The 11137-nt window shown below is 44.5% G+C and overlaps 1 pseudogene; it reads right to left on the bottom strand.

Moving 5' to 3' along the window:
- Positions 1–10137: 10137 nt before the first annotated feature.
- Positions 10138–10480, bottom strand: LOC118670838 (annotated as a pseudogene).
- Between the last annotated feature and the right edge of the window lie 657 nt (positions 10481–11137).

Raw genomic sequence — 11137 nt, 5'->3', positions numbered from 1 at the left:
GAACTTCTGGAGGCCCATGACATCAGGTGCTATGGATGGACTGTTTGTGCCCCGCCCCCATTCATTGTTGAAACCCTAATCCATAAAGTGATGGGATTTGGAAGTGGTGCCTTTGGGATATAATGAGGTTTGGATGAGGTCATGGAGATGAGGCCCTCATGATGGGGTTAATGTCCTTGTAAGAAGAGGAAGAGAGAATAGAGAATGCTTGCTCTTAAATATGCCAGGACAAGGTGAGAAGATGGCCCTCTGCAAGCCAGGAAGAGAGCTGGCACCAGAATTGAACCCACCAGCACTTTGCCCTTAGTCTTCACTGCTTCCAGAACCATGAGAAATAAATATCTATCGTTTAAGCCACCCAGTGTTGGTATGTTGTTGTAGCAGGTTGGATTAACTAAGACACAAGAGATCACATGCTTGCTATGAGCAGTAAGCTATAGGAATAGCCCTGTAAGATGAAATCCCAGGAATGTGAGGAAATTGGTAATGGTTAATTTTTGCTCAAATTTCTGATTCCACCTCTGCCGACTTTTTCTTCCATGGATGCCCTGCTCACATGCCCTCAGTTCACACTATGGTATCTCTAAACCTCACTTCGGTGCCACATTGGAGTCACCACTCTAGAGTGAAACCTCAAACAGTGTTGAAAGATGTGTAGCCATTAAAGAAGTTGTAACCAGCTACATAGCCCTGGTAATTGTAGCTTCTCATCTATAAATGGAGTTAATGACACTACTTTACTGAAGTTGGGTGCTTAGCTGAGAAAAGCCAATGCATCATTGGCATACTTGTAGAGGTTATGGAGACTGCTTCCTCAATTCCTGAGTGATTCGGCACACACATTTTCTTGCTTCATATTTAAGTCCACTAGTAGAGTAGAGAGACAACAGAATTTATAGACTGGATCTTGATCTTGGATGTGCCATTACTAGTATCTTCACTTAGTGGCTTTTTCTTTAAAAAAAAAAAAAAAAAAGGATTGTGATTTTCTTGAAAGGCTGGGAATTGGCTCTGGAGGTAGTTACTCAAAAGAAGTTGCAGTCATGTTTTAACAAAAGGAATCATCCTTGGAGGAAGCATATAATCTCTTTAATTATTCATTGTATAACCCACATTCTATAGCTCTGATTCAGCACCTGATTCTTGGCATACTTGGCATTTAACTGACCAGTTCTAGTCCCTTTCCAAATATATTCACTCATGCACAATCATTACCAAACAATGTAGTACATTGAAGATTCTTTGTTTTAGGGACAGTGGAGTTGAGGCTCTATAACACTATTCACCATAAACTCCTACAAGTTCTCCTTTGTCGATCCCTTCTTTCTTTTCCCTTTTTCCCTTTCCCCCTTCTCCCCTTCTGTCTTTTTTAAAATTAAATCTTTATTGTTCAGATTATTACAGTTGTTCCTATTTTTCCCCCCATAGCTCCCCTCCACACATTTCCCACCCCACCCTCCGCCCTCACCGCCCCCCACTGTCCTCATCCATAGGTGCACGATTTTTGTCCAGTCTCTTCCCGCATCCCCACACCCCATTGTCCCCCAAGAATAGTCAGTCCACTCCCTTTCTATGCCCCTGATTCTATTATAATCACCAGTTCATTCTGTTCACCAGATTATTTATTCACTTGATTTTTAGATACACTTGTTGATAGATGTATATTTGTTGTTCATAATTTGTATCTTTACCTTTTTCTTCTTCTTCCTCTTCCTAAAGGATACCTTTCAGCATTTCATATAATACTGGTATGGTGGTGATGAACTCCTTTAGCTTTTCCTTATCTGTGAAGCTCTTTATCTGACCTTCAATTCTGAATGATAGCTTTGCTGGATAAAGTAATCTTAGTTGTAGGTTCTTGGTATTCATCACTTTGAATATTTCTTGCCACTCCCTTCTGGCCTGCAAAGTTTCTGTTGAGAAATCAGCTGACAGTCGTATGGGGACTCCCTTGTAGGTAACTGACTGTCTTTCTCTTGCTGTTTTTAGGATTCTCTCTTTGTCTTTTGCTCTTGGCATTTTAATTATGATGTGTCTTGGTGTGGTCCTCTTTGGATTCCTTTTGTTTGGGGTTCTCTGCGCTTCCTGGACTTGTAAGTCTATTTCTTTCACTAGGTAGGGGAAGTTTTCTGTCATTATTTCTTCACATAGGTTTTCAATATCTTGCTCTCTCTCTTCTTCTGGCACCCCTATAATTCTGATGTTGGTACGCTTGAAGCTGTCCCAAAGGCTCCTTACACTATCTTCGTATTTTCGGATTCTTTTTTCATTGTGCTTTTCCGGTTGAGTGTTTTTTGCTTCTTCATATTTCAAATCTTTGACTTGATTCTTGCGATCCTCTGGTCTGCTGTTGGGAGTCTGTATAATATTATTTATTTCAGTCAGTGTATGCTTAATTTCTAGTTGGTCCTTTATCACAACGTTGAGGGTCTCATTAGATTTCTTGAGGGTCTCATTAAGTTTATCGGCGGTTTCTAGAAAATTCTTGAAAAACCTTAAAAGTGTGGTTTTGAACTCTATATCCAGTAGTTTGCTTTCCTCCATTTCTGTCATTTGTGTCCTGTTTCTTTGTCTCCAAATTTTTTTATGCTTCACTGTGTTGATAGAGTGGCTTTCTGTGCTAGGTGTCCTATAGGGCCCAGTGGCTCCCCAATTACCTGAGGCAGACACTCTTGGTGCACCCCCTTGAGGGCTTTGTGCACAGTCTTGTTGTAGTTAAGCCTTGATTGTTGTAGGTAATACTGGGAGGGATTGACCTCCAGGCCAATTGGCTGTGAGAATCATTGTGTCTGCAGTGGGAGAACTTCTGTGCTGGAGACACCCCTCCGGGGCAAGACTTGCTTCAATGGGGCTTTGGTGCTCACTGAGTCTGCCCCCTGAGTGTGTCCTTTATGGATCCGAGGAGCTGCAATCTGGATGGTCCCACTCTGACCACCGGGCACACTGGCTCCTGGATCTCTAAGGAGGTGCTAATCTAGCCTTTGCCTGAGGCTTCCCAGCAGGAGCCAGCTGTGACAATGCAAGTTGCCCTGGCGTCTTGGGCCAGCTGCAGTTTGTTAGGTAATTATTAGATTGCAAAGGGCCTTTCATATGCAAAAGCCTCTGTGCACAGCTTGGGCAGGGCGGGGTCCCAGGGGATCAACAGGGCAGAGCAAGCAGTTATGTCTGCTCTCAGTCCTTCCCTCAGAGGCCCTGCTTCTCAGTGTCCCGGCAATCGCTGCAAGCACCTCTGAGAGAAAGCTGCCCTCGAGTTCCGACCGATGCCAGACAGTCCAGTTTCTCCCGTATGAGTCTCGGTCCCTAGAGACTCGCCCAGAACTGGAGCTCAGAGCTTGAGACTCCCTCCTGATTGAAAAAGACAACCGTGTCCTCAGCCACCAGCCCTCTCCACATGCACCTCTGTACCTCTGTATTTTACTCCAGCACCACACCTCCTCTGAGTCTCGGTATGCTTTTCTCTTTCCTTTTAGTTGTAGAATTTCCACTCAGCCAGCCTTCCTGTGGTTCTGGATGATGTCCGTTCCGTCTTTTAGTTGTATTTTTGAAGTTGTTGTGGGAAGCAGCAATTTCCAGTGTTTACCTATGCCACCATCTTGGTTTCTCTCCTCCCCTTCTGTCTTGCCAGTGCTTTTCCTCATTTTTGACACTTCTCATCTCTTAGAACTTACAGTAGACTGCTGTGTTCCTTGAAGATAGTTTTCTGTTGTTCTTGGACACATAGTTAGACTATGTTTCTCAGGCTCCTTTGCTGTTAGGTGTAGTCATGTGACTGAGTTTATCCAATAGAATAAGGGTAGAAGTGATGTGTACCATTTTATGATGGTCTAGTAACCCATAAAAACCTCCCAGCATAGATAATCCTCTCTCTTTCTCCCGCTGCTGGCTCTATGTTGAAGTCCAGGGACTGTTGATAGTATTGAAGCCTCCATCAACCTGGCTCTGTGTGGGGGCAGAACTAATCCTAACATTAACCTACCCCTGCCATCAGGATCATCTTTTGGGGACTTACATGAGTGAGAAAATTTATATATGTGAGAATGAAACTTTGTATTAGTGAGAAATAAACTTATTTATTGTATTGAATCAAAGATATTTCAAGGTTTATCTGTTATAGCAGCTGGCTCTACATAAACTAATATAGCCATATTCCTGAGGACTCCTCCTCCACACTTTTTAATTTTGTGCTTCTAAATCTCTTTCCTCCTGATTGTGCTTAACAACATAGATCTCAGGCTGCTGTTTTCATTCCTGCACACTCACAAGCAATGTAATGCTCAGCAAAAAAATTCCTTCAGTTATAAAAGAAGAGGTATGTTAAATAATATTTATTTTCTGTGCCATACCATTCTATAATTCAACAGATAATCACAAAACACCTACTATGTTCTGTGCCCTTTTGTAGAAACTAGTGGGATAGCAATGAAAGTCCACTGCTCTCTTTAATCATTCCTGGTCTAGAGCTAAAAGAGAGAGACAACAAAAGTCTAGTTTGGAAGTCATAGGATTTCATTAAATTTAAAGGAGGGGTATATAATTCAACTTGGACCTGAATCAAGCAAGACTCCCTAAGAAAGGATCTGACTTGAATCTGAAAGAATGAGTAAGAACCACGTAAAGGGTGGAGAAAGTGTGTTCTTGCAGGAGATTTGTGAAAGAGAAGACAGTGGGATGGCATGTCTTTACTGGAAACTGCATTTTGGGTCAGACCAGAGTGAAAGGGCATGGGTATGGTGGGAGATAAAGCTGGCGATCTCAGTTGGTACCAGATTCTGAAGGACACCATGTTGAAGGCTCATTCCATCTGACACCATCTGTTCTTATCTCCTTATTAACATACCATGTCCCAATTTCCCAGTCACCATATCATCAATGGATCTTAATCTTGGATGTGCCATTACTAGTAGTCTACTTCCCTTTCATGGCTCTCCCTGTGTGCTAAGCACAGTCCCTGAGGTGGAGGTGACTTCAGTGTGATGACGGAACTCCTCTATGACCACTCTGAAATGTCACTGTCCTGGGTGTTTTTAGGGTCAGCCTCACTACTAGTATATGTGAATTTTCTCAGTTGCTTCCATGAAGAAAAAATCATGGGCTTAGAAGAACTCAGTATAGTACACTAAAAATCTCCTTCTCTGAGCACAAGCCAAAAGCCTTTTTATCTTCAACCATATTGTCATCATCATTGCTGTTGCATTTTGTCCTTTTCACTTATATGGTCCTTTACTTTTGAGCATGGTTTTACTTAAATTGCTTTATTTGATCTTCCCTATTGTCCTCTACAGTTTGAGGAATGGATTCCATGATCTCATCTTATAGGTAAAGAGCCTGACGTTTAGAGACTTGAGATGATTTTCCTCTCCTCATTTATAAGTGGTTGAGCCAGGACCAGAATTGAAATTCAACAAATACCTTCTAGGCCTTATCTCCTTGAGACCAAGCATCACATCTTTTAAAGATTGCTACCTTATCAGTGCTGTGTGTAGGCTCTCAGCCTGTATTCGTTAATTTAGCTCAAAGCAGTGATTTAAAACAAGGGCCTTGGAATCAAAAGGAACCCGGATTCAGAACCTGGTTCTTGGGAAAGCCATTTAACCTATTAGGAAACCAGATTTCTTATTGAGAAGTGGAACTTTGAATATTTTCCTTAAAGGGCTCTTGTGAGAATCAAATGAGATGATAGAAATGAGGCATTAAGCATATTGCCTGGCATATAGAATTGCTTGATTTATGCTACGATCTTATTGTTCCTTGGTCTCTCTTTTTAGTTATTATTTTTTATTATGCAAAATTTTACATGTATTCAGAAGTAGGCAGAACAGCATAGTGAACTAGTACATACCAAACACATATCTTCAACAATTATCAGCTCATGGCCAATTTTTTTTTTCATCTCTGTCTCTTTTTTCCTTTTGTATTATTTTGAAGGATTTTTCAAGCATTGTATCCTTTCAACTGTAAATTATGCAAAATGTATTTCTGAAAGATAAGTGTTTAAAACAATATTAATTACAAGCATTACTCCCCACCCACCAAAAGATTCCAGTTGTAGCAGGCAGAATAATACTAGTAATTCCCCCAATGATGTCCAAGTCCTGATCCCCTGAACCTGTAGATGGGTTACATGCAGAGGAAAATTTAATGATGCAGATGGAATTATGGTTGCTAATTGGCTGACCTTAACATAGGATCATAATCTTAGATTATCCAGGTGGACCCATGATAATCACAGGGTCCTTAAAGGGGGAAGAAGGAAAAGAGAGAACCTAGGGATGGCAGTACAGAATGAATCAGCCCAATGCTGCTGTCCTTGAAGACAGAGGAAGGGTTCATGAGCCACGAGTTACCCAATGAGTTACCCCTTGTATATATAATCTCTTCCTCTTTAGTGTGGGCAGAACCTGTGACTTGTTCCTAGCCAACAGAATATAGCGAAGGTAAAGGGATGTCATTCCCTTGATTAGATCGTGATTTATGGCAAAGAGTGTCTCTTCTCTCCAAGGCCTAAGGATAGAAGCATTCTTTAGGACACGTCTAGGTTAGCTGAAAAGTCTTTATTTGCTCTTAATCTCTCACAATGCTTTTCTGGCACTCCCTACCTCTTTAAGGAAGAACTTCCAGTATTTGTACTGTCTGCTGGGTTTGACAGGTGGACTGACCAAGAAGGTAAGTGAGCTCTATCCAGTTTCATTCCAAGTTTTGGCAAAGAATTCCTCTTGAATGAATTTTCCCCTGGGTGGATGTGGGTGAGGATGTCAGTCACAACAGAGGAACTCTCAACCTGGAGCGCTATAGAGAAGGTCCAAGTACTAAATAAAATGATACCAACCAATACTCTCACCCATAGTAGAAATTAAGAGGCAGCCCTTAGAGTGAAGAAGAGGAATCGACTCACCCGATTTTCAAGGCTTAATTACCCCCAAAGGGAGACTAAGCGCCTGCTTGGGATTCCAGGACAACTGGGACAGGTGCCATGTGACGCAGGTGCCCACACACACAGTCAGGCCTACCCAACTACAGAAGCTTCAATAAACAATCCAAGAATTTGGAGTAAAAATATTTTATTCTTAACGTGTAAGTTTTCTGTTTTATCGTTTACAAATGAGGATAGGAAAGGCAACATGGGCTTTTCTTTGTTTAGGGTCTCTAAAGGTCTATAGAGACCTTGCTCAGGAACACACCTGTCAACACTTAGCGATGCTCACTTTCCATGGTTCTCCAACACCCCTCCCAGTGCTGATGACGGCATACGTACAGCTAAAGACTCAATCCCTGCGGAGCCATCTGTTGCTGATCTCTAGGTGGTCCCTGTAGTCTCTAGAGATACACAGACTCATGGAGACTTTGAGCTGGAGGAACCTTAAAGGCCACCAAGGTCATCTCCATCATTTGACAGAAGAGGAGGAGGGTGTGTTCAAGGTCACATGGCCATTCTGGTGCTGGGCGAGGACCAGCAACCATAGCCCAGTCCTCTTCCCTCCACTCCTCCATGTGTGGCCTGTCTCTATTGACATTCTGCATATGCTGGAGGAGAAGAGAGGTAGGTGGTTGTTCAGGGAATGCAAACTCATGCTAATGTTTGAATATTAAATTTTAATTTTATAATTATAGCCTAAAACAAAAATAAATTTAAAAGGTACATCTGCTAGATCCATGATGACTCCCTAAAGAACATAAAAAAGGTACATCCGCTGTAAAAATTTAAATAATACATTTCTGGCTCCAATACAGATGATTCTGAATAACTTGCCTTGTGGGTTTATTCCTGGTGGCAGGGCTGGTGTGGGTTGCCTAGGTAGGAAGCTAGAGGGACTTCATGGGCCCTCTCTCCTGCTGAGCATTTCTTCTGTCTCCCCATTTCCACTCCTCAAAGACTTCTGCTTCCATAGAGTGGCCCCAAGCACCCCTGCGTTCTTCAGGGCACACTTTCTCCATCCAGAGTGGCGTTTCATGTGTTCACCAGTTGACCAGCTATATTAGTTTGCTAGGGCTGCTGAAACAACGTATTACAAATGAGGTGGTTTAAATAACAGACATTTATTATCTCACTAGTGGCCTGGTGCACGAAATTCGTGCACGGGGGCGGGGGGTTCCCTCAGCCCAGCCTGCACCCTTTCTAATCGGGGAACCCTTGGGGGATGTCCGACTGCTGGTTTAGGCTCAATCCCTGGGATCCCCCTAACTGGCAGCCGGACATCCCTCTTGCAATATGGGACCACTGGCTCCTAACTGCTCACCTGCCTGCCGACCTGATCTCCCTAACTGCTCTCCCTGCTGGCCTGACCCCTCTAACTGCTCTCCCCTGCCAGCCTGATTGTCCTAACTGCTCTCCCCTGCCAGCTTGATCCCCCTAACTGCTCTCCCCTGCCGGCCTGATCGCCCCTAACCACCTCTGCCTCGGCCCCGCCACCATGGCTTTGTCCAAAAGGACATCCAGAAAGTTGTCTGGAAGTTGTTTGTTCTAATTAGCACATTACCCTTTTATTAGTATAGATTGATTTCAGAGAGGGAGGGAGATAGAAACATCAATGATGAGAATCATTGACTGACTGCCTTCTGCACATCCCACACTGGGGATCAAACCCATAACCCAGGCATGTGCCCTGACCAGGAATTGAACTCTGGGCCCTTCAGTCCTCAGGCAGAGGTTCTATCCATTGAGCAACACTGGCCATGGATACACTTTCCCTTCCACTGGGACGTGTTCTGTTTGCTGGTGCTGAAACACTGAAGCTGTCTCACTGGGGCAGAGTGGGGTGCAGTGGGTTGGAGTAGGTGAAGCCCCCTGAAAGCTGGAGAGGGGCCTTGTTTAACAGCCAGACTGTTTCATGGCTGTGCTGCCTCACAGTTGAATGGCCACACTGTTGGGCTGTGCTACTGTCAGTGGGAGTTTACACAACTGAACTGTCTGCACGGATAGCTTCCTCCTCACCACACCCCCAAGCTGGGGGTTCCTCTTAGGGTTGAAGTGACAGCGCCCACCCTTGGTTGGTAGCCCAATCGGCCACTTTGGAAAGAGAAGTGGGGAATACTGATTTTACATGAATGCTCCAATTTCTTAAGTTGGCAACTAATGTGAACTTCAGATGTTTGGGCCAAACCAGAGAGGTGGTCAGGTCTGGTGTCCAGACCACTGGGCAGCACTGGGCTCAGCCCAGCTATAAAGGGACCCTAGGCGTCTGGGCAGGTGAAGGGGTTGGGGGTACGCTTGGGTAATTCTGATGTCACCCCACTTGGGTTTTTGGTTTTTTTCCCCCCACTGATCACAATTTATTATAATCTGTTGGCAGCATAGATAGATATTAGTTACCAGAACTATGTCTTCATAGAAGTGGACAGTATGTAGCCATTCTATGGGGAACTGTGTGCACTTAAGCATCAGCATGATCTTTCAGTTTCTTTTTTTTTGTTGTTAATGAAAATAAGCTTTATTACATCAAGTAATAAATACATACAAAGATGCAAACACTATTAGTCACTGTCTTCCAAATGTTTGGATCCACTGATGGGAAAGGCGGAACTGAAATGTACATACATCCTTAGGGGAAATTTCAGGGGCCCTTGTCAGGCGAGGTTCAATAAATTGCTCTTTCTTCTGTATTTATAACTTGTGCATTTTAAAGATTGACTTCAAAGTACTAATAGTCATGCAAATGCTTAAGCAAAAAAAAAAAAAAGTTACATTGAAAAGAATTTATACTGTGTGGTGAATGGGCACTGGCTACTAAAGCTCTGCCTCAGGACTCACTGAAACAAGCCCTCAGAGTTGGATCAGCTCAGAAGAGAAACATAAAGAACCATGTGAGTAACAGAAATGTATCCAGAAGAGAAACACGTATCTGGGAGGCCAACTACAGTTTGCTGTGATAGGTAACTGACATGCATCATGTAAATCAATGCTTAAAAAAACACAAAAAATGCCCTGGGTAGTTCCTAACTAATATGTAAATCTAATAACTGCAAAAATCTCTTCTCCATCTCAGCGAAGGGAGGTTCAGAGCCTGATGAACCACAGGAGGGGCACGGGGAGGAGAAACCAAGCTGTTACCATTTTGAAACCAAGTTTCATCTGAAGGGGGTGCAAGCATGAGCTGTCACTTCTTGGAAGAAGAGGGAAAGCCTTTCATGCTGACTGAGGGGCTAAGGCCTGGTGTTCCACTCCATCTCGTCCAAGCACTCCCGAACCAGCCCTGTCGTGTGGATGATGCCTCGTTTCCGTCTCTCCATCGCGCTCTTGCTGCCCGCGTATGTGAGTCAGATCTCCTTCCCTAGTTCTTCAATGATGACCAGCAGCTCAGCATATTTGCTCTGGGGCACCTGGCTGTTCTCTGTTCCCTGCATGTTAGAGATGGTGGTCCTAGTCACTCAGCAGCTGGTGGTACTGGGAAGACGTTGCCATGCTGGTGGAAGGCGGGTGAACGCTCCCAGAGGCCTTGATGGAGGTGGCGGGCATGTGCATGGTCAAGTTCGGTTTGTAAGACATCCCCCCCCCTGCCCCCTGCCTCCCGCTGCGGGGCGCAGGTGCCATGAGATGGCATCGGCAGCGGTGGTTGTTGACAGCTCCGGTACACTGACAAATATGGCTGTCCCCTCACCCTGACACTGCCGCAGTATCATGATCTTTCAGTTTCTTGATGTTCTGCTTGTGCTGCTCAATTTCTTTCTGCAGACGCTCAATCTCCTTTTTATGATGAGTGATCTCTTCTTCATGTTGTTTCTTTAAGGCTGCCAGCTGTTCTTTAATCCGCTCTGGGAAGTATCCTTCCTCTTCAGCCTTCTCCTTTTTTTGTGAAGGTCCCCGTGGCTTCCCTGATTGCGCCTGCCTTGGAGCTGAAATTATCTGATCATTGCAGCCAAAGCCTCTGGCTTGCATGGCCCTCACCCCCCACACTTCAAGCCGCAGATGTGCCACTGATGCAGAGACTGCCCTGGTTGTCAGTGCCGCGCAGTTCCGGACCACCCCACTTAGTTTTAAATGCAAACCTTCCTTGGACAGGCCTTGAAGGTCTTTTTTCCACGGCGATCATGGGGTAGCAGGCCAGCCGGCACCCACGCCTGGGAGGGTCCTGGGGTGCTGGCTGGCCTGGCCGGGGCTCTCTCTGCCCCCGATCGCCATGGTGATCACAGGGTAGCAGGCCAG

Source organism: Myotis myotis, unplaced genomic scaffold (assembly GCF_014108235.1).
Source record: "Myotis myotis isolate mMyoMyo1 unplaced genomic scaffold, mMyoMyo1.p scaffold_m19_p_16, whole genome shotgun sequence".
Classification (NCBI taxonomy): Eukaryota; Metazoa; Chordata; class Mammalia; order Chiroptera; family Vespertilionidae; genus Myotis; species Myotis myotis.
Note: the sequence above shows the minus strand (reverse complement) of the source record. Positions and strands in the feature narration are given on the sequence as shown.